Source organism: Ursus americanus, chromosome 31 (assembly GCF_024610735.1).
Source record: "Ursus americanus isolate L20-20 chromosome 31, mUrsAme1.1.p, whole genome shotgun sequence".
In the NCBI taxonomy this organism is placed as follows: Eukaryota; Metazoa; Chordata; class Mammalia; order Carnivora; family Ursidae; genus Ursus; species Ursus americanus.
Window position 1 is genome coordinate 30,681,746 of NC_142157.1, and position 27,459 is coordinate 30,709,204.

Sequence of the window (27,459 nt, forward strand, 5' to 3'; positions counted from 1 at the left end):
TATATTTTTCCCATTCTGTAGGTTGTCTTTTCATTTTGTTAATGGTTTCCTTTGCTGTGCAGAAGCCTTTTTGGCTTGTTGTCCCACTTTTTTATTTTTTATTTTATCACTTGGGCTTTAGGTGTCATGTCCCAAAAAATCATTGCCAAGACTGATGTCAAGGACCTTTTTTTCCTGTGTTTTCTTCTAGAAGTCTTGTGGTTTTTGGTCTTACATTTAGGTCTTTAGCTGATTTCGAGTTCATTTTTGTGAGTAGATAGGGGTCCTTCTTTTTTAAAACTGAATAATATTCAGTCTGCTTTGAATGACAGCCTCCACGGTGAGAAGATACAGTGTAACGCACGATTATTTAATTTCCCTGCGGTCTCCGTCCTCTCATGAAGTAAACCAGTCTTGATGGATGATTTGTGCTGATGGAATATTGGGAAAATACTGGTGCTACTTGGAGAACGAGAGATCTTCCTGCTTGCCCAGCTCTGCACACAATGGCCACTTAGCCGTGTCCACACCCCCCTTGGGCGGGTTCTCGCCAGCTCCCCGCCTTCTCACTGTCCTTGCTTATCTCATTCATGACTCACTCTCCAACTTTGACACGTTAGCAGCTAAATGCCCTTGGAAAGGCTGCACGATGGTTTCACTTTATAATAGATTCTCTAGTGAATCGTTTTAGAGACAAGTTCCAGAGTGCTGAATTTTAACACTCTCGGAGCTAATGGGTTCCTTTGGTAGAGATCCATGCTGTTGCTCGAGAGAGAGGGCATAGTTTATTAATCAATTCTTCTTTCTCGCTCGGATGAAAAATGTGGCAGCAGTCACAGTTCCAGAAGCAACATCAAATTTGTATCCTACTGACTTTGCGCTATTAGGCAAGACAGAGACACACTTAAAATGACAAATTCCGCATGAAAAATGGGAACACCCTGTAAAGGGGGGAAGCATTAATGTGACGAAAAGATTTGAAGCCCGTTCAAACAATAACAAGTTATGCTAATTTGAGAATTTCTTTATTGCTCGTTTTAAAGAACTTGAAAAAAAATTTAGTAGGTAATCAATATGACTTGGAAATCTTTAGTGCAGAGAACAAAGTCAGGAAATAGCAGGTTCGTGGGGGCAAAAGGTTTTATTGATTGCTGTTGTACAGGATAATTATTGCTTTGTAGCCAGAGGCGGCCGTTGCTCCGCAGGGAATCGGGGAATCTATTTTTGAACAAGGGTTCTTGTTTGTGTGGTTTTTTGTCTTAGCTAATATCGTTGGAAATTCTGCAACTGTACCTGGTCAGTCTTTGTCGTGGTTAAACTTGAAAGGCATCACAGGGTATTAGCACAAGTTAAAGTCCACGACACAGAATGCTTATGTTTGGCTCTGCAGTGATGGACTTTCTTACCCATCCCTGGGATCCAGGGGCTGTTTTAAAGGGAGGATCATCGAGGTTGGAGCCAAGGGATCTGGTTCTAATCTTGCCTCTGCCATTAATCTGGTGAGCTAGGTGAGTTTCCTCACAATTGTCTCATCTTTGAAATGAGACTGTCTAATGTCCAAAGAGCTTTCTAGTCTGACATGCCTGGGTCTGTGGTCCTTGCCAAGGAAAGGAGGACAAGGGGTGCTAGCTTTCTCACTATGTATATGAGGCGTGGGGTTTGTTTCGGAACTAGGATCTGTGGAAGTCCAGCCCAGGAAGTCTGTACAAAGCACAGAAGTTTCCGTGTTACTGTTGGGGTGATCAAGTTTCCATGGATCGGGGGACACACGAGGCTGGGAAATTATTGGGAGTGCCTGGGGTCCATCGTCACCTGTGATGGATAGAATTTCACTCGATAAAGAATTTCAAGAGTCATGGACTCTGGTTCCCTGTCGGAGCCCAGAGAACTGGGAGTAATCCTTCCCGCAGTGAGAGTCACCCGTGGGCACAGTGAGCGCAGGACAGCTTCGGAGTACAGGTGGGCAGGTCGAGCAAGGGGCTGAGGGTGTGGAGTGGTCTTGACCACCAGAGGGAGGAAGGAGAGGACCACCCTTCCTGCTCGGACGGGGGTTGTAGCCCTCAAGACCTCAGGGACATTTTGGGATTGTCCCAAGTAGTCTTAGATCTTCTGAAGTCTCTGCACTAAGACAGTCATTTTGTGATTTGAGATGATAGTTTTACCAACCATGTAACCACATTTTCTTGCCTTGCTGTTTGCAATGAATTTAATGTTTGACTTAACGTGAGCCGTCATTCTTATGCTCAAGGTTACAAGGAAAGAAACAGCCTGGTGGTAGCTCCACCTGTTTGATCAGCAGGCGAGACCTCCGTTACTAAGGACAGGTTCAGAGAGACCGGGTGGAGTGGCCAGCTGGCCGTCCAAAGAGCAGCGTTCCTGCTCGTGAGCTAATCGGCACTCATCTTTCATGTTAAAAGTACTAAGAGACATACTACATTAAAGCATCAGTAAGTGCAGTGGGGGATTATAGTTCTTATTAGGGGAGCTGAAGGTAAAACGTGTGGGCTTAGTCGATCAATAAGGCTTGATTTATTCATAAGCACATGCAAAGCTTGCAAAGGGCAACTGCCAAATAATTATTGTTTATGGTGATACTGTAAGAAAATCATTTAATCCGGTGACTGTTTCACTGTTACTTATTGAGAAGTGGCACGGCGACCTCTCAGGGTCTGCGGTCGGGGAGTTTGGAGTTCTCACAGGTGCCTAACTGAGTCCCTAAAAGGGTGCTCCTGTGAGATCGCAGGTAAGTAAGTGTGATGATGCCTGTCCAGATAAACCCCTCGGCTTCTAGATGGAGAAATATTTATGTGTGCTTTCGACGGTTGCAGTAAGAAGAATTGGAATTACAGTGCCTTAGGAATCATGCCACTAATTTTTATTTTCCCCATTATTAAAATTTCTGTAATTTGAATTGCAAACTCCGCAGTCTTGCCAGAATGACTCTATTTACCATCCAAAGTTGAATCAAAATTACCGGGAGTTAGTTAATATATAACTTATTTGAATAAAGGGATGTTTATTCATGAAGTATTAGAAGCAAGTGTGAACACGGCCTTATGTTATGCGGGTAGATGCTGCCAGGTTCTGAAGCCTAGTCCTAGGACTGTTTTGGGGAATTTTGTTTTTACCATAGTTGATGATAAGAGCTGTGGCAGGTGGTGCACAGGACTGGCAAGTCGTGGGACAGCAGACCTTCCGGTTGTTTAGCTGTGGACACTGAGAGGTTGAATTTGATCATGTTGTATTTATTACTCAGTTTATTATTTAAATGACATTTTAGCTACCCTGCTGGGACTTACATAGTCCCATTGTTTCATCGGCGATCCTAAGTGTCGTGGAGCCCCTGCCTGCTCAGGTGGCCATTGGCTTGCTCGTTGGGTCCTCTCTCCCCTGCGTGCTTCTTGCTTGCTTGGGTCCTGGAGGCGTCTGGGCTGACATGCACCCTGAGTGTCAGGCATCGACCAGGACAGCCCCCTTTCTCTGAGCATGTGACCTCAGGTTCCAAGGCCCCGTCTTGGAACACACCATGCTGGACCCGGTGACTGCTGAGTTTTCCTTCCGCTCAGAAATGTTCTGAATATAAGAATTCGAAGAGCAGTGAGTGAGATTTATAAAAGGGCTCTGAAGTAAATAGGCTCCGTGAATAGATGCCTGTGAAACTGTGTGTGGTTTTTTTGTTCGGTTTTGTTTTTAGCCTATGGAAGGGAAAACAAAACAAAGACCAAAAAAAAAAAAATAATAATAAGGCAGACTACGTGGTCCTCCTATAAATCAAAAACCTTGGATAGGTAGTGGTGAACAACTATTTGTTTTTGAGTAACACGTTAGTGTCTTCTCCTCTAATCCCTGCTTGGTATTTGTACTTGTTTTAGGAAACTCACTATATACCACATGTCCCCCTAACCGGGGTCTTGCCCCGTGAATGAGTCAGTCATGAATTCTGTCCTGTTGGCATCATGGCTGTTCAATTAAAAACAGTTTCACCCACACACTATTTTTATTGTGTGTCGGGTGTGTACCAACTAACTGAATCTAACCCTCTCCTAAGAAGACCCGTGTCACCTGGCTGGTAGTAGTATTTTACTTTTGAAACATGTGGCTTGGCAAGAGTAAATCAACTGTCCCCAGGTCCGACAGCTTGAAGTAGATTGTAAGGTAAGGGTGATTCCTCTCCCCCAGCCCCCACTCGCTTCTGAAATCAATGCTTCGAAAATAGCAGGAGGTCAGTAAATATTTGTTTATTGATTAAGTTGTGTCAGTAAGACTTTTGAATCTTTAGACTTGAAATATTGGAAACATATTACCAAGAAAAGTTGTAGAATTGGCTTCTCGTGGTTTTTAAGAAGAGGGTTGAACGCTCCTTGTCCAGAATGTTTTCCATCTTGTCATTTTTGGAGGCAAATAAATGGAAGAGATTGGGTCTGGAGCTTCCTTGCCAAGTGATAATCATGAGATTATGTAAAGTTATGTAAATTGTATCAGATGCTATTTGGGTGTTTCTGCACTCCATGAAAACTGTAAGCACAAAGCGGCACCGTAAGATTTTTCCCTTTTGGTGTTTGTCGTAAATGAATTTACTTTCTCCTGCTGCTTAATCCGCCAGCATCTACTGTAGGTCAGGCTCCTGATTCCGTAGGGGACGTGGGTTAGTTCTGTGGGTCCCCGTGACCTCTTGTTGGCCACGATGGTCCTTTATCTCCCCGCCAGGGCCTGTCTTCTCTGTCCTCCTCTCTCCTTTTGAGGGTCCTGGCCCTTGACGACTCCAGATGGGGCCCAGATAGTGCCGGTCTCCCGTGCCACCCCAGTGTCTGCCCCGGCGACCCTTTAATCGCACCGTGACCCTGGTGCAGCGCCTCTAAGAAGCCTCCAGGCACCTTGGAGCAGATGGGGCTCCCATAGGGCAGCATGCCCTCCTCAGACCTCTGGCTGTTCCCAGCCTGACCCACCTGTGTTTTCCCGCCCAGAGCCAGGATCCCTAGTGCCATCTGTCCCCCTCCATCATGCCTCTGACTGTCCTCTAGCCTATTTGCAGTGGTGAGCTTCTCCCACCTGTTTCCACACCCTGGGCTCCTGAGTAAGACTCTGTCTTCCTACTGCTTCTTGTTAAGTTCCCCCCACCCCAGTTAAGCCTCAGGTTGCCAGGGTCATGTCTCTGTTCCAGGGCCATGCCTCCATTCCAGAGTATTGCCTCCATTCCAGAGCTATCCCTCTGTTCTAGGACTATGCCCTCCATCCAAGGCCATGCCTCCATTCTAGAGCCATGTTTCTATTCTAGAACTATGCCTCCATTCCAAGCATGCCTCCATTCCAGAGTCATGCCTCCATTCCAGAGCCATGTCTCTGTTCTACAACCATGCCTCAGTTCCAGGACCATGACCTCAGTTCCAGGGCCATGCCTTTGGTACACGACCATACCCTGTGTGCCATGGCCATGCTTTCATTCCAAGGCCATGCCTCTGTTCCAGGACCGTGACCTCTGTTCTGGGGCCATGCCTTCATTCCAGAGTCATGCACTCTGTTCCAGAACCATGCCCTCCGCATTTATCTAAGAGGTTGACAGGACCGCCCCCCCCCCCGCCATGGTGAGTGTCACTTCCACATCTGTGTGCTGAGATGTTTCTGAGAGTACCTGCCCACTGGGCTTTCTTAAAAGCCATGCGGCTAATGCAGATATCCTTCTGGATACAGCATGGTTACAAAGTGGGTAATGTGACTTGATCATGGCTTTAGCTTCTTTCAGGGCTGGCATCTTAATGTTATAGCCTGTCCTCCGCTCTGAGAAGGGCCAGCCATGTACATCGAGGTAGCATAGCAGGGTGTCTTTGATGTTTATAGCACACTTACACCAGGACGAGAGGGACATCTGGCCTGGGCTCTGCATTCTAGAAACTCCGCGAGTCACCTGTACAAAACAACTACGTTTATTAAAGAACACGGAACCATTTAGCCACCCGGGGAATCTTGCACTCTGTGTGGGCACAGAGACACTCCTAATTCTAAGCGTTCTCTCTGTGACGAACACTGGTTGGGCACAAGGGGAATGATTCTGCATATCTTTTATGCCCTTAGAGAGAAAACCTGTGTCTGAGGCCGTGGATTTTGTGGTTGTGGCATTGCCCTAAAGAAAAAGTAGTGCCTGTGTTAATAATGCTACATAATACTAAAGATAAACCTTGTGGGCAGCACAGACCGAAGACTTTTTGCTAATGAAGTTTCCCTCTTCAGTAGTGCTGAGTGTCCTCCTTTTTCTGTTGTTGCTTTTCTTGGTGTCCCATGGTGTGGTTCCAGAGGCACTTAGTAATTGGTGCAGAATTCGTGACACTTTTATACATTGGCCGAGGAATATTGGACAATATTACACAAAATTTAATTTTGCTTATGAAATTAAAATATTTTACGACATAAATTCATGCTCATCTCACACATGTGTATTTTTCTGTAGACAGCCTACGTGAGGCATGACATTGATTTTTAACATTGACAACTGAAGGATATTGAATGCTAGAACTGTGGATAGTTTTACTTTTTGCAAACACATTTAAAAAAGGTTAAATTTACAAAAAAACTAGATAAATATTGAATTGTAAATATTTTAGATACAATTTTAATATTCACTAATCATAATTTGTCATTTTCCTATTAATTTCAGTAGATGATGTGGAATATTTACAGGGAAAGTAGCTTTTTTGAAGACACATAATGAGATAACTTGAAATTTTGTTTTTTGCATTTTGATTTACATTGTTTTGATTGGAAATATTAAAATTCTATAGACTGGACATAATTATATATATTTTTAATCCCTTAGATGATTTCTGTGAATAGAATACTAATTATGTGAAAATTCTTGAGGTTTTTTTTTAACTAGATGGTTAATGCTTTTTCTGAAAAAAGGACAAGGAAAATAATTTTTATGGAGTAAATATGTAATGATTTATGAATTATGGAAGTCTCTAGTTTATTACTCATCCAAACATTGCTGGCCCATCAACAGCCAGACACACAATCATAATTAAATTTATTAATCTTCGGCATTTTGCCAACTTGCAGTTGTATATAAACCATAGCTTTTTACATACTTTCGGATTCTGGTATGATGAAGATATATTTGTCAGCATAGGAGGATGGGACATACTTTACCTTACAGCCTGTTCGCTTGATTAATAACTTCAGAATATTTCCACGTGTGGCAGGTGGGCCCTCATTTGTGCTCTTGCTGGGCTCTGTCCAGTCAGGGGGTCCTGAATCAAGGCTTCCATACCGGGTCTCTCATGGTCCCCGTGACCTGGACCTCCTGGCCTGGCTTGCATTTCAGGACTCAGTTTCCAGACCCTCACATTCTGTTTGTCTCCGGAAACCCATCTGCCTGGGACAACCCCAGTGGGTGTCTTTTTCCTGCTGCCTCAACCAGTCTACCTTTTACTTTAGAGAAGAATGTCACCGCACACAAAATATCAGTGTTTTAAGTGAGGCCGCCTTTACTCGAGACATCGTGTTATGCTTAATTGTCAAACTTTGTGATGTTACTTAAGTTTTGATAGGGACCAAAAAGAATTTTAATACTCTGAGCCTAAAGACATTTTTTTTAGTTTATGGTTGGAGGAATTTAAAAAAGTTTTAAATTATATATTACATTTCTTTGTTGTTGCAGAGAAGTCAGATAGGATGAGCAGTAAGAGTATTGCGAATGAAAAGATAGTATGTGAAGTAGGAGTCAGAGGGATGTGGGATGGGTCTGACCTCAGGAGGAAAAGGAGCAGCACAGAGATGGTTTAAGGTGCATTGATGGGTATAAGGAGGGCATGTATTGCATGGAGCACTGGGTGTTATACGCAAACAATGAATCATGGAACACTATACCAAAAACTAAGGATGTACTGTATGGTGACTAACATAACATAATAAAAAATTAATATTTAAAAAAATGCATGGTGGAGGGGGTCAGATCATTCTATCGGATGCAGGTTTGGGAGCGGTATGGCAGTTTTATTCAAAATGTCATATGTGCAGTCATAGGAAATGACATCCTTTGCAACCATTTAAATGAATGAAAGATTTTAGAATGCCCAGTCGAAAATACATGACTAGGGAGTGTAGCTTTTCAGAATTATTTAGAGGGGGAATATGAGCAATAACATTCGATGTCTGTATCAGATAAAAGCCCATTCTGAAAAGCGGATTAGTCCCTCCTGTTCTCCTGGGGAGATATTTGGCCTTTATAATCTGGAAGGTGTCCATATTCTGAATGTCCTTCCATGCCCATCTGAGAATTGTAATTTGGGTGTTTAGCCCTGAAAAAAGGGCTTTGAAAGGATTTCTCATGGCTGGGCTTTTACAGAATTTATGTTCAAGTTATGGATTCCCTGCAAGTCTTCCTCCAGGGTTCTCTGCTGAGGGGAACACTGGAGCTGGTGGAGAGGGGACCTTGGGTTGAGGGGGAGGAGCCCACTCAGGCTGCGGGCAGCTGTTTAGTACTATTGCTGTGGGAATGGAAACAGTTTTATATCAGTCTACCAAGGATGATTTATTGAGGTTCTACTATGTGCCCAGTGGCTTTTTTGGTGGGAATATATGTTATGGTTATTATTAAGTATTTTACATGAAGCTCATTTGTAATATAGGCAACTTTTGGCCAATGGCATGTGCTCAGATGATGGGCTTGCTATAGGAAATGGATTTTTAAAAACATATTATTTATTTGAGATAGAGAGAGAGGAGAGCATGAGCAAGCGTGAGTGGGAGGAAGGGCAGAGGGAGAGAATCATCAAGCAGACTCTGTTGAGCATGGAGCTGGGGTGCGGGGCTCGATCTCACGACCCATGAGATCATGACCTGAGCTGAAACGAAGAGGCGGGCACTCAACCGACTGAGCCACCCAGGTGCCCCCTGGAAATGGATGTTTTACATGACAGCTGCTAGTGTGTGTATTTATTTTTTTGTATTTTCTGCTTTGGCTATTCATTCTTATAGCTCTCACTCTCGTCTTGCTAAGACGCTTTGGAAGGTAATTTGAAATTCTCATCTCTGGAAACTTGGGTAGGATCTTTCTTCTTGTCTCGGTGGGAACTTCTCTGAGACAGCACTTTTTCGGTTTGTTTTGTTTTGCATTTTCAACATTTATCTTTCTTATGCTAAACATTTTTAAAGGGTGGCTGGCCGGTAGTGCAAGAGGCTCTAAGGGTCCTCCTTCCTAGGCGGCACAGAGGAAGGTGTCCCATGAGGAAGCTCTTGGAGCTTCTAGGTGCAGAGACAGCTCGCGGAGCTGGGAGCCCCCACCCGGCTGCTTGGGGCCCAGCATGCTGATGAGGAATTGCTTTTCCCCCACCATCCCGGGGAATTTTGGTCATACCTCTGTTCAAAGTTATTTTTGCTTTGTGTGAAAATTCTTTATGGATACACGATCTCACCATTTGATAATAAACGTGAGGCCTTGTGAACATTTTGTGATCAGAAGAAATATGTATTTTGGATCCTAATTAAACGTGTGACCCTTGGACAGGGTCCCTCATTTCTAGATTTTGTGACCTTCAGTATTCCCGTGGAGGGTACTGATAGCTGCCTTCTAGGATTGTTTCACGTATTCATTGGGATTTGTATGAACTCAGAGCTGTGCTAAGACTATAGGAGGAAATCTAGAGATAGTGTCTTTTTTCTTCCTTCATCCTCTGGCTAAGGATGGTATTTTTTTCACTTTTAGATTTTATTGGTTGATAATTTTAAAGATTTTGCTTTTTAGAGCAGTTTTAAGTTCACAGTAGAATTGAAAGTACAGGGATTTCTCATATGCGTCCTGCCCCCACACGTGCACAGCCTCCCCCACCATCAGTACCCTCACCAGGTGGTCCATTTGTCACAATCGGTGAACCTACAAGGACTCCCCAGCGTCACTAAGTTCATAGTTTATATTCTTTGGTGTACAGTCTCTGGGCTCGGACAGGTGTATAATGACATGTTTCCATCTTTATAGTATCACACAGAGTCGTTTCATTGCCCTAAAAATCCCCTGAGCTCCCCTGTCCATCCCTCCTCCCCACCCCTCCCCAGCCCACCACTGATCTGCTGACTGTCTCCATGGTTTTCTTGTTCCACACTGTCTCGTAGTTGGAATCCTAACACCCTCTGATTTTTTTAAAAGCCTTGCACACAGTTAAAGGTCAGTGTTTGTTCAGAAGAAAGCTTCTGCACTAATTGAAAAAAACAACAGCAACCACCAACACAACCTAATTGGTAGCATTGTGTACATATTATTTATCGAAGAGCCTTTGAAATCCTACTGCATTCGTACACACCAGTCCCGCTCCTCGGCGTTGAAGCCTAGTGCGTCTTGGAAGCAGTGGTTCAAAGCAGGGAGGAGAGCTGTTAGTCATACACACTCGTGCTGAGGATAGATGATGACCGGCAGCCCGACTGCAAGGGAGGAGAAAGAAAATCTGGGGAAAGCGGGCATCAGTGGAAGAGCAATCTGATGCCATTAACTGCAGGAGCAAAGAGCCCTGTCGGTAGGTCTGGAGAGTATGGGGTTATTACACAGTGAGGTGTCAGCTATTATATGGGAAGCCGAATATTTGATTTATATGACTCTCAGTCCTCAAAAAAGTTTTACATTTATTTTGTATCTGTTAAGCAGGTGGTAACAGAGGGATGCGGTGTGGGAGCTAAAGATCGTAAAGAACTGCTCCTCTTTGACAGGAAGGTGCTTTAGGAATCGAGTGTGTCATGATTATAAGTACCTTAGAATTCCTCTCCCAGAGCCACATCTACTGTTAAAACAGCCCTTATTCGGTCTCCCTGGAACACGGTAAAGCCCTAAGACAACACAGCCTTGGGGCGTCGACCTGGTACACAGATAATCGATTCTAATGAATTTTGTGTTTTGAGACGTGGGGAGGTGAGCTGTGTCGGTAGCCGACAGAGTCGGCAGTGAGCCAGCGACGACCCAGGACGGTGCTCAGACGGAACCTTGGGGGCAGGGGGCGCAGGGCAGGGGCAGCTGTCCCGATGGAGAATCAGGCTGACCTGCCCTGTGGCTGGGTGAGTCCAGAGTTGAGGCGAGCTCCGTGATGGTTCAGCTCCAGAGAATCCAGATGGGAAGTCCAGGTCATGTGTCCAGGCAGAGCGAAGCAAGACCCCGATCAGTAGCATGGGCCCTGTGGAAAACAAATCTAGAACCTACAACGGGATTGGAAGCTGGACTGGGAAACTTAACCAGGAAGGGTCAGGGCTGGCCTGACCCCACGGACAGGGTAGACCCACTGAGGCAGGAGAAGGGAGCTGTGGGATGGAACCATGGGTGACGCTTCGAGGCCGCGAGTGGATGACTTGAGTGAAGGGAGCTTGGATGGGGCTGTGTGTGTGTGTTCTAGGAGTCACGGCCCGGCTCTTGGGGCCCCGGGCTGAGTGGCTTGTTTCCTTCCAGGATGCACCCATAAGAGGGCTTCTGAGCCTTCCTGCCTCTTTTAGAAGGGTTTCCCCAGAGGGGCATCCTAGAAACGGGCTGGTTTCTGCTCTGACAGCAGCTAAGCCTTGAAACACACGAGTCCTAGATTGATGGTGAGCAGGGTGGCAGTCCACCGGCTCCACCTGAGCGTCTAGGGACAGCAAAGGGGCATAAGGGAGGCCGACCTGAAACCAGCAAGCATTCAGACAGTGTCCCACAGTGCCAGCCTGCCGCTGGTTCTGTCTGGTCTGGGTCCTGGGCGGCGGTCCTGGAAGTGCACCTGGGGCTGGCTGTGGGGATTGGACTCTGGGGATGGTGCCGACACTTCATCAGACATTCAGAAACGGAGTGGCTACAGCTTTTAGTGGCGGAGTGTCATTCTGTGTAGGTTATTTTCACATCCATCTCTCTGAGGTTAGGGAAGTGGCCTACGATTCTCTTTGCTGTTCCAGTTTCAAGGAGGGGATTTAAAATGGATAGGGAGGGTCCTACATATTCTGGATTCTTGAGATGTCAGAGTCAGGGGGAACACTGAGGATCAGAGAGGTGGGGAGCGGCTCATGAGTGCCCTGCACTGGGGAACTTGAGGGTCTGGTGCTTTAAAAAAAATAGAGCAGGTTTTAGGTTTACAGCAAAATTGTGGGGAAAGTACAGAGAGTTCCTACACACTCCCTGCCCCAGCACAGGGACAGCCTCCCCCATCATGAGCATCTCCCCACTATTTGTGAAAACGGATGAACTTACATCATCACCCAAAGTCCAGAGTTGGCGCTAAGGTTCATTCCTGGTGGTGTACGTTCTGTGGGCTTGGACAGCTCGCTAATGACAAAGGTTGCTCTCATGTGTAGTACCACGTGAACTGGTTTTACTGCCCCGAAAAGCCTCCTTGTTGCACCTGCTCATTCCTCCCCAGGCCCCCCCCAGCCCCTGGCAACCACTGTTCTATTCACTGTCACCACGGTCTTACCTTTTCCTGAACGTCAGGTAGATGGAGCCGTAGGGTGGCCTTTTCAGTTGGCTTCTTCATTCAATGACCGGCACTTATGTTTCCTCCGTGTCTTTGCATGGCTGTCCGGGGCCTTCTTCCCTACTTCACTGTCTCCTCCGTGGTGTCTGGTCTTCATCATGGTGATTTTCACGTCACCCACTTAAAGACCCCGAGGTCTGGACGCTGCCGCGATCACCAGGTTCAGCGTCCCGCCCCCTGCATGCGAACGCGATGTACCCAAGGGCTCGCGTGCAGGCCAGAACAGCCCGTGGGGTGTTCACGCTGTCTTTCCTGTGAAAAGAATTTATGTCAAGCATTTCTTAAAAACTGTCAAAGATGAGCACCAATCTAGTTATATACAACAGCTTTGAGGATGGAAGGAGTACCCCAAACAAGGCTCAACTCTTTTGCTTGTAAAATGTTCTGAGGGTACGTAGGAAGAATTCACAGAAGTTCAGCTACTGGAAATTACCTATTTCTGAAGAGATTTAATCAGAGGGAAGTGCTGCAGAATTGAAGAGAAATATGATTTTGAGGGTTTTTGTAATTATTATTTTTCTGGTTCTCTCCTACCAATTGACAGAGCTGTTAAGCATTGTTGATTAAACAATGCACATTTTTAAAAAAGCCCGTTTGACATCTCTACACAATGGTGACTAATAGCCCCCAAAAGCCCATCGTGGATTATAGAAAGGAGTTATCGCCATTAAAATCATCTTTAATGATTTTTTTCACACTAGACAGTTACGTCAAGTCATTAGTATCTGATCAGCTTATTTCTTAGAAAATTATATGATGAATATCTTCTGAGACTGTCATAAAGCAAAATAATTGGCCAACCCACACCAACTTCCCACCACACTCCAACGTAATCAAAATAAAACTCTTTGAAAATCTCCAAAGAAAATAAAATTTATTTAAAACCTACTTTCTGGTTACATGTTTTATGGCCCTTTAGAGATTAAGGGATGATTTATATGCCTTGTTTAGTGTTATTTGGAGTAATACTTAATCACAGATTTGTTTTTTGAAATGAATAAAGCAACATTTTCTTACATTCTTCATCTGTATGTCTACTGTGTAATTTGTTAGCCCATCAAAATTAATTTGAGATCCCTAATGTACATGGAGTTTTAGATTTATAAGTCCTGTTAATGGTTCTTTCAGTGAAGGGTATGTATTTATGTGCCCTGCCAGGGTAGATTTCTGCAAAGCATTTCTGCGAGGAGGATGTTCACATAAATAGCCAGCTGGCAGATAAATGTCAATTAAACATTCTATTAACATAGCTGGCAGGAGCTCTTTAACAAATATTTAAGGACAGTATATTGGATTAAATTTAAATTTTTTTTGAAATGCATGCCTACGTAGCTTCCCAATTTAACTCATCTTTCTTCTGTCAACAGCATGTTTTATTTTACATTTAGAGGAATATAGGTTGACTCTGCCTACATGTGAATACAGCATGCTAAAGTGCGGTTGACCCTTGAACTTGATGGGTTTGTACTGGGAGGGTCCACTTAGACACGGATTTTTTTCAGTAAATACCGTTCAGTACTGTTAATGTAGTTTCTCTTCCGTATGGTTTTCTTAATGACTTTAGGAACACAGTGTATAATGCATGTAACATATATACACGAAGGATGTGTTAAACGACAGTTTATGTTGTCGGTAAGGCTTCTGGTCAACGGTAGGCTGTTAGTAGTTAAGTCTGGGGGAGTCAGAAGTTATATGTGGATTTTGACTGCACAGAGGGTCAGCGCCATCAACTGCCATCGTCCCCTTGGCCCCCACGTTGTTCAAGGGTCAACTTTATTATAAAGGTTTTGAGGCGGTTTTTAGAAGCACAGGGATTTGGTTATTATTGACCTTTTTTTCTCATTTTCATGTACCCTTTCTTCTTTTTTCCTAGACCCTCTTTCCATTTTTCTTTTTCAAAAATTTTCTTCTCTAGGGATTTTTACCTTATAGCTCATCTGAAGTCCCTGATCACATGGTTTATGTATTAGGGTACAGCGTAAACTTCTGTTACAGAAAGACCCCCCAAATAGTGTGGCTCACAGTCATTCAGAAGTTTATTACCCTTTCTGGCAACAGGCCAGGGGTGAGTGGCTTAGGATGGGGGACCTCTGTTCCCTTGGCTCCTTGAGGCACTGGGTTCTCTCCAGTTGGCTCTGTACCATTGGATGGTGGAAGCTTGATTCTCCTTCCCATTCCCAGCAAGAAGAGGGAAAGAGAGAGTTCAGGGCCAGCTGCTCACCTTCCATGGGCCAGAATTCAGCACCTGGCCATCCCTCGTTGCAAAGGAGGGTGAGAAATGCACAGTCTGCGGTTGTGGGGCCCAACTTGGTAGCTGAAACTTGCAGGGTGCAGAAGCTTCTTTTACTAAGAGAAATAAGGGGAGAAATGGTCCCCAGGGACAGTTAGCAGTGTTTGCTACAACTCATTTCGCTAACAAACATTTTTTTTAGGGTAACCGTTTCATCTCTCCAAACATCTCGAGGAAAATGTAAAAGTGCTTGAAATGTAAAACCAAACCAAACTATTTTTTTTTTTCGTTTGGGAGTTAAAATGCATTTTCTGTAGGTGATAAAGTACCTTAAATTTCTAGCTTGTAGCATTCGCTTTTGATTTAATATATGTACTTTTCCCCTTTTAAAGAGATTAATGGCCCATGATATGATTGCCTTTCTCATAGTTGGGGGACATCAGCAACACTGGTCACTGTGCTTTTAAGGTGTAGCCCAGTTTGGGGCAGAACAGAAAATCATTTACTGCTTCTGCATTTCTGTGTGCTTAAGTATATCCTATTGGGCCTAGATTGAGTTTTTTCATTTTCAGATTCTGTTTTTTTAAGCTTGAGTTATCAATTAATATGGGTACAGTATTTTCAAGAGACATCGAGTCTCGGCCTTTTGGCTAAGATCAAGGGTAGAATCTGTTCCTATCGGTTTAATATTTTCAAGACACAAACAGTTCTGAAGGGCTTGTTTTAAAAATCGGTAGTGTCTTGTTACATCCTACAAAATACCCTCACTCCCAAGCTAAGTGTTTTTAACTATTTAAGATGAATACATGGGATAAAAGAAGCTCCCCTCCCCGTCTCCCCCCAGACATAGCATTGTACCATTTCAAGAATGTACCAAGACAGGAAGATCCTGCACGTGTCTCGAAAGACCAAAAAAAAACAAAAACAAAAAAACCCAACCCCCTCCAAAACCAGATTATATACAGACTGTCGATAACAATATTTTGATTCGATTACTTTGCACAAAGAGAGAAAAGCGAAGATTACAGGGTGTGTGTTCTGTGATGTGTACAGTCAAATGTGAGGCTCAAAATCAGGCCGTTTTGGGCCTTCGCGTTGAAGTAAGAATGAGGGAATTTGAGATGTGAAGACGACAGAGTTCAGGTGTTTGATGCCTTTTTTCTTGCCTTGAACATGGTAAGAATTTGGTGCTCAGCGGGGTAGTGGTGATTCATTCCGATTTCAGTAGCGGCAGTGGTTTTAATAATGCCATTTCTCGGTACTAGAAGTAGAATGGTGTGTCGATGAAGCCTTCACCCCGATCGGATTACATCCCAGTTGTTACGTGTGATTCCTTGTAAGAACCGAGAGACTATGAGTGCCCTTTAGGCAAAGACTGAGCACCACATTTGGCTGGTATGTCTGATGGACTTGCAGAGAGGGCAGGCTCAGACCTCCATGTCTTTGGGGTTGATGACAGGGTCCTTGTTGATGCCCATCATTTGGGGGTTGTAGACTTGGCCACAGAATAAAGGATGTCGAGAAGATTTTTGGAGTAATTACTTCACATTAAGCTTTGATTTTCTCATTTCAGTCTATTTAGAGTGGTCCTGAAGGGACTCAGTGACTTTTAGAAAGGTCTTTTGAACCCGCAAGCTCTGGAATCAGTAAATCAGCTTTTGTAAATTGGTCCAGTCTTCAAGGACAGGGAAGTGTGGGATTCTCCACTCTCTGGCTCTCGCTGGGCAATTTTGTTTCTGGAGACCTCCTGGCTCTGCCTCCCTGTCCAGCCCTCTCCTGTCTTCCTTCTCTTTCCCTGTGGGTCCCCTTTTGCTGCTGATTGCCTGAGAGACCTTCCCAACCTTCTTCTATCATCTTACCCATGTGCCAGAGCTCATAAAAAATTAACTATGGGTTACAGATGGAACAGCCAAAGAAAAACTTGCTTTGTGCCCTCTTTTCTTTCAAAATGTCACATCCACACGCTGATCTCATGTTCCCGACCCATAAAGGCAAAAATGCCTGAGACTCGAGCCCGAGGTGGGTAAGATGACAGAATGTTTCCCCTCTTCTCATATGGGGGCAGATCCGTGCATGTGCACAGAGCACGGGTTACACCAAGAGCCCTTGACTGATTCGGTCACATTAAAACCCGCCATGGCTCTTTATCAGAAGCGTATGAATAATTGTGAATTGGTGGATGATATTAGGGTTAGTGGGTGAGAAAATAATATTAAGAGTGAGCATTTTCTCCTTCAATCTTACTGAAGTCTCTTTAAGAGACTATGACAACCCTGCCAGGAGCTTGGAGGACTTGTGGAGTTAGAGTCACATTTTCTGCCCCTTCACCTGAAACCCCCGATGGCCTTAATGGTATGTTCCTAAGTCAGAATTATAAGCTCATTCTTCTTAGATGGTTTTTTTGTATAGGAAGGTTCCTGGCACCATGTTTGGGTTTTTTTCCCCCCTACTGACATGTGTCTCTCCTCCTTTTCCCCAAGAAAGGCTAATATAACTTTCCCGAGGATACTTTATTATTAGCAATATTGCTTTTATTTTAATTTGTGTCAGAGTAGTTTATGTCTTGGGTCTTTTAAGCAATCGTTTCATGATGGTTTTGGATAAAACAAAGGAAGGACAGGGGCGCCTGGGTGGCACAGCGGTTAAGCATCTGCCTTCGGCTCAGGGCGTGATCCCGGCGTTATGGGATCAAGCCCCACATCAGGCTCCTCCGCTGTGAGCCTGCTTCTTCCTCTCCCGCTCCCCCTGCTGTGTTCCCTCTCTCGCTTGCTGTCTCTATCTCTGTCGAATAAATAAATAAAATCTTTAAAAAAAAAAAAAACAAAGGAAGGACAGTGGTGATTACTTTTTCTTAAATTTGAAGTTAGATATATACACTTATATGTTTTTTTTGATCGATAACTTAGTCTTGTAGAGTCTCACTCCCTTTAGAACATTCTAGAAGGGTAAGTATTCTGATCTCCCCATTCCACTCAGTATGCAAGTGAAGTTTGCTCAGGCATGTACATTGACGTGCGTGCTCATATCATGCGGGCCGTAGGCTAATGTGATCTGAGCACATGATTTTCATGGTTTTCTTGTCATAAACTGGTCTGTATGGGAGTCCCCTTTAGATTAGTACCAGTTGGCTCTTTGTTTCTGAGGTTCCCTTCGGAGGCCTTGGTGCCTGCACAGTGAACACATAGTAAATCCATTTTAATGAGACAGCGAGCTGTGGACCAGGTAGGTTTACGAAGACAAAAAGAATTAATGCCCGAAGTCGCCAACTTCTCCACCCCTGACTCGCCGTGGTGTGGGGGTCCAGGCTGGCAAGGATTTGTATTCTAGAAAGGACTACAAGATAGAACTTGAAGTGAACTAAAACTGTAATAATTGGGATCCTCAGTGTGAAAGTCTGGAGTCACCATCTCCGGTCCTATCCTGAGGGGATGCTGGGACCCAGTCAACCTGGAGGGGGTGCTGGGGCTCTGATGGCCCTGGAGCCTGGACCTTAAAACAGAATAAAAGATGGCCTGGCAAAGAAACCTTTTCTCCTGAAGGCAGACAGTCTGCGTTTTCTATCCTTGGGCCTCATCACAGGGACCCACACTAAAGGACGCTTGAGGGTTGTGTCATTTGGCATATTTACAGGCTTTCCAATAAGCTGTATGTTCGTGAAACATAGAGAAGTTACATCTCTAAATCAGTGCATATTTCTTCATCACACGTGTTGTCATGGTGCATATTATCAGCGGAAAAGAAATGGACTCTTCCCTTTTTCACTGGGTTAATCAACCTGGATGGAGAAAGTACTCTTGAAATCGGTATTGCAAACAGTTGGCGCTAACAGTGTGCGGTCTGTCTTGATTCCTGGAATTTTTCTTCTCTGATAGTCTCTGTCTCCATGTCCTCCTCACCCCGTCCAACCCGAGGCTCCGTCTTCTCTCCCCTGTTGTAACAGTGCAGTTTCAGGCCTCAGAGACCCTCCTATTCCCTAATTCAGGGGTCTCTTCATTGAGACTTCGCGTGAATGATTGCATTTCTCAGTTGGTGTCTCCTTCTCCCAACTCCCTTCTTTCACTTATCATCACTCTCCTGATAGTTCTTTCCATCCGATTTCCAGCTATCCCTCACTTTCCTGCCTAACGGCCCCACCATTTTAATTTGCCGTAAAACACAGGTAAGATAAAATTTGACATTCTCCCGAAGTAGCTTTGAAGCGTGGTGGGTACACAGCTTTGCCTTTCTGGGCCCCGAGCGTTGACGAGGCTTCCCCCGGCCAGGCTGGTCATGCTTGCGTTCAGCTCTGGGCTTTTCCTATTTGTAAAACTCTTGTCACGAGCCAGGAATCGCTATCGTATTCGAACAGAATTTTAGCTAATTCTAGTGTAAAGACATTAGCGAGGGGAAAAGTAAAACATAATTATGTGGGAAAATAGGCTAATTTAATGACTCCGTGAACGTATTTTACACTTTTATTATTTCAAGGCAATATTTCATTTGCAAATGATTTAGGATTTTTAAAACTGTCGGGACTGAGTGAATTAAGTTGGGTTGAATTAAGTACTTCAGTTTTCATATACGTTTGCCTGATATTTCACACCAGTAGGTGCATACTCGTTAAGGAAGTGTTTGTTTTCCCTTTGAGGTGTTTTCTTTGTAGTGATGGAGGGGCTCTGGAAAAGCCCCGGCTATGCGTCGTGCCATAAGGCACGATGGCCACAAATGTTTTGAGTACAGATATAGTAACTAAAACAATCACGTTAGAGGGTTGTAGCACAGAATCACCGGCCAGGCGCTTTCAGGGTTAATCCTTTGTTACTTTCTAGTACGAAGAATGTGGTATCTTTTGCTTAAGATGCTAAATGAGTTATTTCTGATTTGGACCAAAATTGAGCTCATTTGCAGGATACCACACGTCCTACACACCAGAGTGCATGGATTCCCTTTCTAAGCTAATGTGAAATGTTCTGTGCAGTTTATATATATCTCTGTGTTCCTGAGCATGCTTTTAAGGCTGTTCCTTTTTGGAGAAAGAGGAGATGTTTCTATGAAGTTTTAGTTGTGGTGGGCTGCCGATTCTCTGTAACACCCAGGAGAGCACGCTTCATCCAGAAGTGTGTGGCAGGTGGGGGCAGCACGTAAAGCTGTTCCACGTGTTTTGCCACTGAGCCACGGGTTGGGTTTTTTTTTTTTTAAGATTTATTTATTTATTTGAGACAGAGAGAGGGAGGGGGAGCACGAGCGAGCGGGAGGGGCAGAGGGAGAGAGAATCTCAAGCAGAGATTGCAGTCGAGCGTGGAGGCTGACTCAGGTCTCGATCTCAGGACCCTGAGATCACAGCCTGAGCTGAAACCAAGAGTCGGACGTTTAACTGACCGAGCCACTCAGGAGCCCCAAGCTATGTTTTTATTTCATGCCTCCTAAGGCAACGTAATATAATTGGATTGCAAGACATTGGGTCATGTTTTTATTTTTCTGTTTTTTTTTAAATTGTAACATGTACATAAAATCTACCATTTTGATCCTTTCTAAGTGTACAGTTTGGTGGCATCAAGTTCATTCACATTGCTGTGCAACCATCACCACCATCCAGAACTTTCTCATCTTCCCAGACTGGAACTCTGTCCCCATTAAACCCTCACTCCCTTCTCCCCCTACCCCCAACCCCACAACCACCATAGCTTATGGCAACCCTTCTGCACTATTCTAAGTTTTTATCTGTCTGCTCATTTCCTTTGTTTTTTTTTTTTTTTAAGATTTTATTTATTTATTTGACAGAGAGAGCGCACAAGCAGGGGGAGTGGCAGGCAGAGGGAGAGGCGCCCTGCTGAGCAGGGACCCTGATGTCGGACTCGATCCCAGGACTCTGGGGCCATGACCTGAGCCGAAGGCAGATGCTTCGCTGACTGAGCCAGGTGCTCCCTGTCTACTTACTTCTGCTGGTAAATTCCTTGGTGGCAGGTTCTAGATTTTGCTTCTTGCATTACCGGCACTTGTGTGTGATGTGCAGAGCTCAGTGGGGCAGGCAGCAAATGAAACCGGATTCCTCAGGTCAGCCCAGAAGCACAAGCCTTAGGATCTCAGTTGACGGGAAATGGTAAAGAAACAGGACAGTACTTTTTAGGCTAAGCTGAACAGTATCACTGTATTTATGAAGAGCCGTGGAAAATCCTTTCATTCTGCTACGGACAGAACAAGGCTTTAACTTCAAGCCGCTATCTGTACAGGTCATGCTTCTCATTAGCTGCGTGATTTTATGGTCCGCACGTGATTGGGAACGTGCTGCGTGTGGGATTTTAACAGCACTTCTGTGTGATTCTCTGATTCCACTTTGGTACAATCAAGAGAGGGAAGTCATTCCAAACAGAAGTATGGTCTTTTTAGGTATGAGAGGGAGCTAATGAAAAACTCCAGCTACCGTGAAAACGGGAGGCAGCACATAGCGCGCCCTGGGGTGGGTCCGAGGGTCCGATCTCTGGCCGTGGTTTGGTTCTGTCTTTGTAAAGGGTGGGAGTGAGGCCCAGAGGGAGTCTCCATCCTGGTTATCTGGGCAGGTGGCTGTGACAGTGAGCCTCTGGGCCGCCACGGATGCACTTGACTTTTTTCTCCTTATACAACATTATTTGATTATTTGGTCCCATCGTCAGCAGTTAAAGGTGTTGTTGCTGGAAGTAAACCATATGCCCTCGGGCTCCGAGGACAACGTGGTGGTAGGACACACGGAGAGTTTCTCCCGCCCCCTTTGTCGGGACCACTCCGCAATGAGGTTTTCCCAAATATGAGGGATTTCCCAAATAAGCTGTGAAGCATACAGCGTCCTTCAGGTAAATGCTTTCTTTCCCTCCTTACTTGTTCCACAACTTCTTCCATTTTTCTCTCCTTTGCGTGTTTCCGTAATGTCAGCGCTTTATGTTGTCAGTCTTAACGAAAGATGAGGTTAAAACAAAAGAGAGAAAAAATAAGAAATAAGACAGGAGGGAAAGGAGGAGGGAAGGTCTGTGGCGGGGTGGGGGAGAGGGCATATCTTTATCTCCTACTGCACCAAAGGGACCGTTCGTGACTGTGGAGAAGTTTCTAGAAGCGGCAGGGACTGTATGTGATACTCATGCAGCATCCAGTCTGCCAGTGTCGCCCTCGGCAGATGTGTTCGGAATGTTCTACAACAAGGCTCTGAGGACACCTTGACCCTAGGGAGCTCAGGACAGCCGCGCGTCGGAAACCCTCCAGAGTTCTCTCCAGCTCACAGGTACCGACTAGGTGGGCGCCGTGTGTGCCAGGCATGACAGGAGGCCCCGTGAGCTTTATTTGATGCAGTGTTTGGGCTGGAAAGATATTTGAATTGTTCTCTCCATATTTTTTTGTTCGTGTCCGTCTTCCATTTTTCCCGATCGCAAGCGGAGAGGGAGCTAAAGTGTGGCCGGAGGAAGTGACTTCTCTTAGGCTCACAGCTTTATGGAGGCTTCCCAGGGACAGACACAGGACGTGGAGCTGGGAGCGGTGACCCTGCAGTTCTCGGTTCTCCCTTTGTGCGTCTCTGCATTCGTGTGACGCGCCTTCACAGGAATACCCGTGTTTTAATGAAACACTTCTTTTTTTTTCTGAGGGCAATAAAAGTGAATGGCCCACTAGACTTGTTTTCGGTTGGGCTTTTCATAAAAGCATTTTATAAGCGGTGGGAAGTGAAAGTTGTTAAAGTTTATCGAACATTTTTGTCTTTTATGAGGACAAATGAATATACGTTAGTTTAATGGAAAAAGCGAACTTACTGGAGGATTCCTCACTTTCTCCACACCTTTCTTCCGCGGTTAAAGTACATTGTTAAAGAGCAAGCACCAGTGGTAGTGCTATTCGCCATTAATGTGGATTAGCGCTGTTTTACACTCCTTTTATCTTGTCATGCCATTGGGTAAACTCTGGGGTTCTCTGGAGAACAGAACCAACGGGATGGATGTAGATAGCTATAAAAGCAGATTTATTTTAGGAATTGGCTCATAGGGTTATGGAGGCCGAGGAGTCCGATGACCCACGTGTGGAGGCTGGAGACCAGGGGAGCCGGTGGTGTGAGTCAGCCCCAGTCCAAAGGCCTGGGAACTGGGGGCTGTGGGGTAAGTCCTGAGTCTGTGTCTGAAGGTCCAAGAAGCAGGAGCAGCAACGTCTGAGGGCAGGAGGATGGTTCCGGCTCATGCAGAGAGCAGATTCGCCCTTCCTCTGTGTTTTTGTTCTGCTCAGGCCCGAAGTGGATGGGATGACACCTGCCCACCCACACTTCACCAGTCAAATGCTAATCTCTTCTGGAAACAACTTCATGGGTACCCAGGAATTATGTTTTGCAGCTGTCACCCAGTGAAGTTAACACTGTTGTGGTCTCACTAAGAATATCTGTAGTAGCATCCTTCTCCCTCACTGGGATGTAGACTTCTTAGCTATCTTCCTTACCTTAGGCGAGTACATTCGTTGGAAAAACTTGAAACAGAATAAAGTATAAACGTGTAGATTCCAGAGGAGCTGTAACTATTCTGTGTTCTTTTGGCTCAAGAATGCATGGCGGTCAGAGGTGGTGTGGAAGCCGTGCTTCTCGGGGTCTTGGTCACTTCATCTGTGAAGTGGGAGCATCAGGCTAGACGTGAGCTCTCAGGGTTGGTGGCAGGAATAGATGCATGATGTTTTAGACAGATACCCCCAAAACGGATGGGCTAGAAGAGGGTGGATGTGAGAAACAAGTGCTATCCTGGAAAAGCTTTCCCTGTGGGAACTCACCCCCGTTGCCCATTCCCTCCCGAGAAGATGATATTCTGCGTGTATAGGCTAAGACTATTGGATTCAGGAGCAAAGTGGGATATGTACATTTAAAGGTTGTTACTCAAGATTATTGTAACGGTCAGTTTTGAGCTGGTTTTCTTGTCCAAATACACAGTGAGAATTCTTTTTGTTTTGAAAAAAAATTTACAGGCTCCTGGTGAGACGGTGTGTCCTGGCTAATTATACGTGCTGTGGAGTGATGGAAGGGGGAGAGAAAATCTTAGCATGTGGGAGATTTATTAAACATGGCTCACAATATAATTCTTATTTCCATATAGTAACGTGATGGATAAGGAAGATCTGATAGGCTGGGGTACTTGTGTATGATGTACAAAAGAAGTCATAGCAGAATATCAATTGACGTGGTTTTTAAGAAAAAACGAAACCAAAAAACCCTCCCCTTGTGCAGTGCCAGGGTGTGGCGAGCAGGGACGGATGCTTTGCTCTCTCCAGGGCTGGCTGCACCCGAGTTGGATGGAACTGGGCTTGAAAATGATGTCAAACTCCTGACACTCACCCTGCATTTTCAACAGAATGAATCAGAGAGAGGAAAAAGGCATCAGAAGTGTCTTTTCCTGTGCTTCCTGCCGCAACAAAGAGTTTTTTCAATCAGAGATTGGTTTTGTGGAAGAGCAAAAACTCAATTAACATCTGACTAGGGAGAGAGCGTGCTGTATGTGAAATGAGACAGACAGACAGAGACAGGGAGGAAGGGATGGGGGGAGAGGAGGGGAGGGAGGAGGAAGGGAGAGTGAGCGATAGAGATGCTTTGGCTAGGATGGCCTGGTTTGATGGTTTTTCTTGATTAGGTAATTACGGTGATTATCAATTACTAAGTGCTGCTTCTAGCTGTCGCACCTCCTGGGGGGGGGGATGCTCGCCGCGGCTGCCTAAGGAACAGATCAAAGGCTGTGCGATGTCTGTCCGTGAGGCCACTGGGTACTGATGTAGTCAGCTGACATGTGTCCTCCATATGGGACGAAAGAGATTAATTACGTTTGATCATAACAAGTCAGGTGATGTGATTCAAATTAATTCTGGGGAGAGCTGGAGAGAGAATAGGCCTACACCACCGACTTGATGGGAGTCTTGCAACAGCAGCCTTGGAACTAGCTGGACTAGTTACTTTTGAAAATGGTGAGAGCTGTTGTTAAGTTAGCCAGAAGTATTGATTTATCTTTCAGGGTGTTTGGGAGCAGAATCTTGAGAAATAGGCTGCTACACAGTTGTAAGAGAGATAATAGAGAGAGCTCCCTGCATTAAAAAGCCATCACCAGCCATTCTTTGGGTAGAAAAAGAAGAGATTTCTAGATGCTGAGGATGGTCCTACTGATTGTAGGGAATCTTCCTTCCTTCCCAGAAACCCTGAGAGGCACGTCTTCAGGGGCTTCTCAGACCACTGTGGGTTTGGCAGCTATGGTGGTTTTAAATAGAACTCCTTATTTTTTGGACATGTCTCCTGTTGAGGGTGAGATCTGGTCTTCTCCTCTGAGGCCCAGCCACAAAACGTCATGCAGCTACCACCGTATTGGCTGGAACACGAGCCCTTGGGAGCCTGAGCCACCACGGACTGATGCCCTCCATGCTGTGAGGACACCAGCCCGGGGTTACCCTCAGCCTTGGGATCTCCCAGCCGAGGCCCTAGTATATGTGGAGCAGAGGCAGGCCAGCCCTCTGTGCCTGTTGGAATTCTTGCAGAATCCGTGAGCTCCAGTGGCTGGTGTTTGAGGCCGCTCAGTGCTGGGCTTGTTTGTTACGCGGCGTTTCTACAGTACTTCCTCCCCCCGGCACTTCTCAAGCTTGCACTCCGGGGGACTCATCACACGTGCTCTCCAGTTTTCTCTCCGCCTGTTCTGTGTGGTCGCTTGTGGCTCTAAGCACTGGACCCGCCAGTGCCCAGAGCAGTTCATGGGAAGCACTGTGTAACCAGGATGCTTGGAATCTGAGCAGAGATTCTTCTTTCTGTTTATGGACTCAGGTGGAAACACAACTTGATGGCCTTCATGTCCGTCCATGGTCATTTCAGCCTCAGCCGGTGTGTTTGCTGGCCTGTGGAAGGCTGCTGTGTCAGCACCAATGTGGGAGGTCATTTCCGGGACTTCATTACCTCGCCATGTTCCATGTGGATCCACAGAGAGTTTTGAACCTTCTGAGGAAAAGAGCCACGTATTCCTGTAGTAGCCAGTGAGTGTTAGATGCCTGCAGGCTCTTTGTGCTTTCCCAGGAAGGCCGAGTTTGGGAGAGAAGAGGGAGATGAGGCCAGCTATCAGGGTTCCCAAGGCTCATGGCTGTTGGGTCTTTCATTGAAAATGTGCATGATGGTAGAGATACTGCAAAAGTCATCAAAAGGCATGATCTGCCCTTATAAACTTGGAAGGAAATTGCTTGATTGGTTATAAATCAACAAGGAGAGGTAAATCCTGGGTTCAGACCATCACGGAAAGTTGCCTTGGTCTCCTGTTGAGCAGAAATGGTAGGAGGTTTGAGGGCTGCACATTGAACTCTTTGCAGTCACCTCATTCTTACAAACAAATATTTTTTTAAAGATACAAATGTTTTTGTACAAAGAGAACCTTTCGTCATATAGGCATGAAAGAAAGATGACCTCTGGAAGTGAGTTCTGTCTGGGACCCTTAGGATTTCAGCATTTACTTTACCAAAGAGGAAATTGTTTTGTTCAGAGGAGGACAGTCATATGCAGTAGGCCTTGAAACAACAGGACAGCCATATGCGAAGCCTTGAAAGTGGATGTAAACCACACACAAAAATCACATAAAAATAACTCAATACATATTATAGGTCTAAATGTAAGATGTAAAACTATGAAACTTCTAGAACAAAACATGGGACAAAATCTTCATGATCTGAGGTTAGACAAAGCATTTGTAGAGGTGAGACCAGAAAACATATTGGTAAATCTGATTTCATGAACTTTAAAAACTTCTGCTGTGTGGGGGTACTTGGGTGGCTCAGTCAGTTGAGCATCTGGCTCTTGATTTTGGCTCAGGTCATGATCTCATGGTTGTGATATCGAGCCCTGAGTTGGGCTCCACACTGGGTGTGGAGCCTGCTTCAGATTCTCTCTCTCCCTCTCCTTCTGTCCCTCTCTACTCCTCAAAACAAAAACAAAAACAAAAACAAACAAACAAAAACACAACCAAATTTCTGTGTGAACAACACTGTTGAAAGAATACAAAGACAAATAGCTACCTGGAGAAAATATTTGCAAATCACATACCTGGCAAAGGATTTGTGTTCAGGACCAAAAGGACTCTCAAAATTCAACATGGAGAAAACAAATAACCCAATTAGAAAATGGGCAAAAGGCTTAAAAAGACATTTCACCACAGAGACACAGGGATGGCAGACAAACACACGCAAATATATGCACTGTCATTAGTCGTTAGAGAAATGCAAATGAAAACTGCACCAAGATACTGCAGTACTCCTACTGGAATTCTAAAATGACAAAAATCACTGATAGTACCAAGTGTTGGCAGGGGTGTGGAGCAACTGGAACTCTTGTACGTTGTTGGTGAGAATGTAAAATGGGAAAGCCATTCTGGAAAGTTTGGCAGTTAAAAAAAAAATTTAAACATATGTTTACCATAATGACCCAGCAGTCATACTTCTTAGGTATCTATCCTGCAGAAATGAAAACTTACGTTCACATAACATCTGTGTATAAATGTTTATGGCAGCTCCGTTCGTAGTTGTCCAAACAGGAAACAACCCGGATGTTTTTCAGGAAGTGAATGAATAAACAAGCTGGTACGTCCGTGTGGTGGAATATTGTTCAGCAATAAATGGAGTGGACTCCTGATTGATACATATAGCCACTTGGAACAGTGTCAAAGGCATTAGGCTTGGTGAAAAATACTAGTCTCAAGGGTATGCACTGTTTGATTCCATTTATATGACATTCTTTAAAAGGTAAGCCTACAGTGATGGAGAACATCCTTGTATGCCAGAGGGTTGGGGCAGAGGGAAGGTGTAACTATAAAG

At 44.9% G+C, this 27,459-nt stretch overlaps 1 protein-coding gene and 1 pseudogene across 5 annotated transcripts in view; both read left to right on the forward strand.

Annotated features, from left to right (window-relative positions):
- The window catches only part of SFMBT2 (Scm like with four mbt domains 2), a 220,901-nt gene that overhangs the window by 37,221 nt on the left and 156,221 nt on the right, over positions 1-27,459 (forward strand). The gene's annotated exons all lie outside the window — the stretch shown is intronic.
- On the forward strand, positions 15,304-15,440 carry LOC123802346 (U2 spliceosomal RNA; annotated as a pseudogene).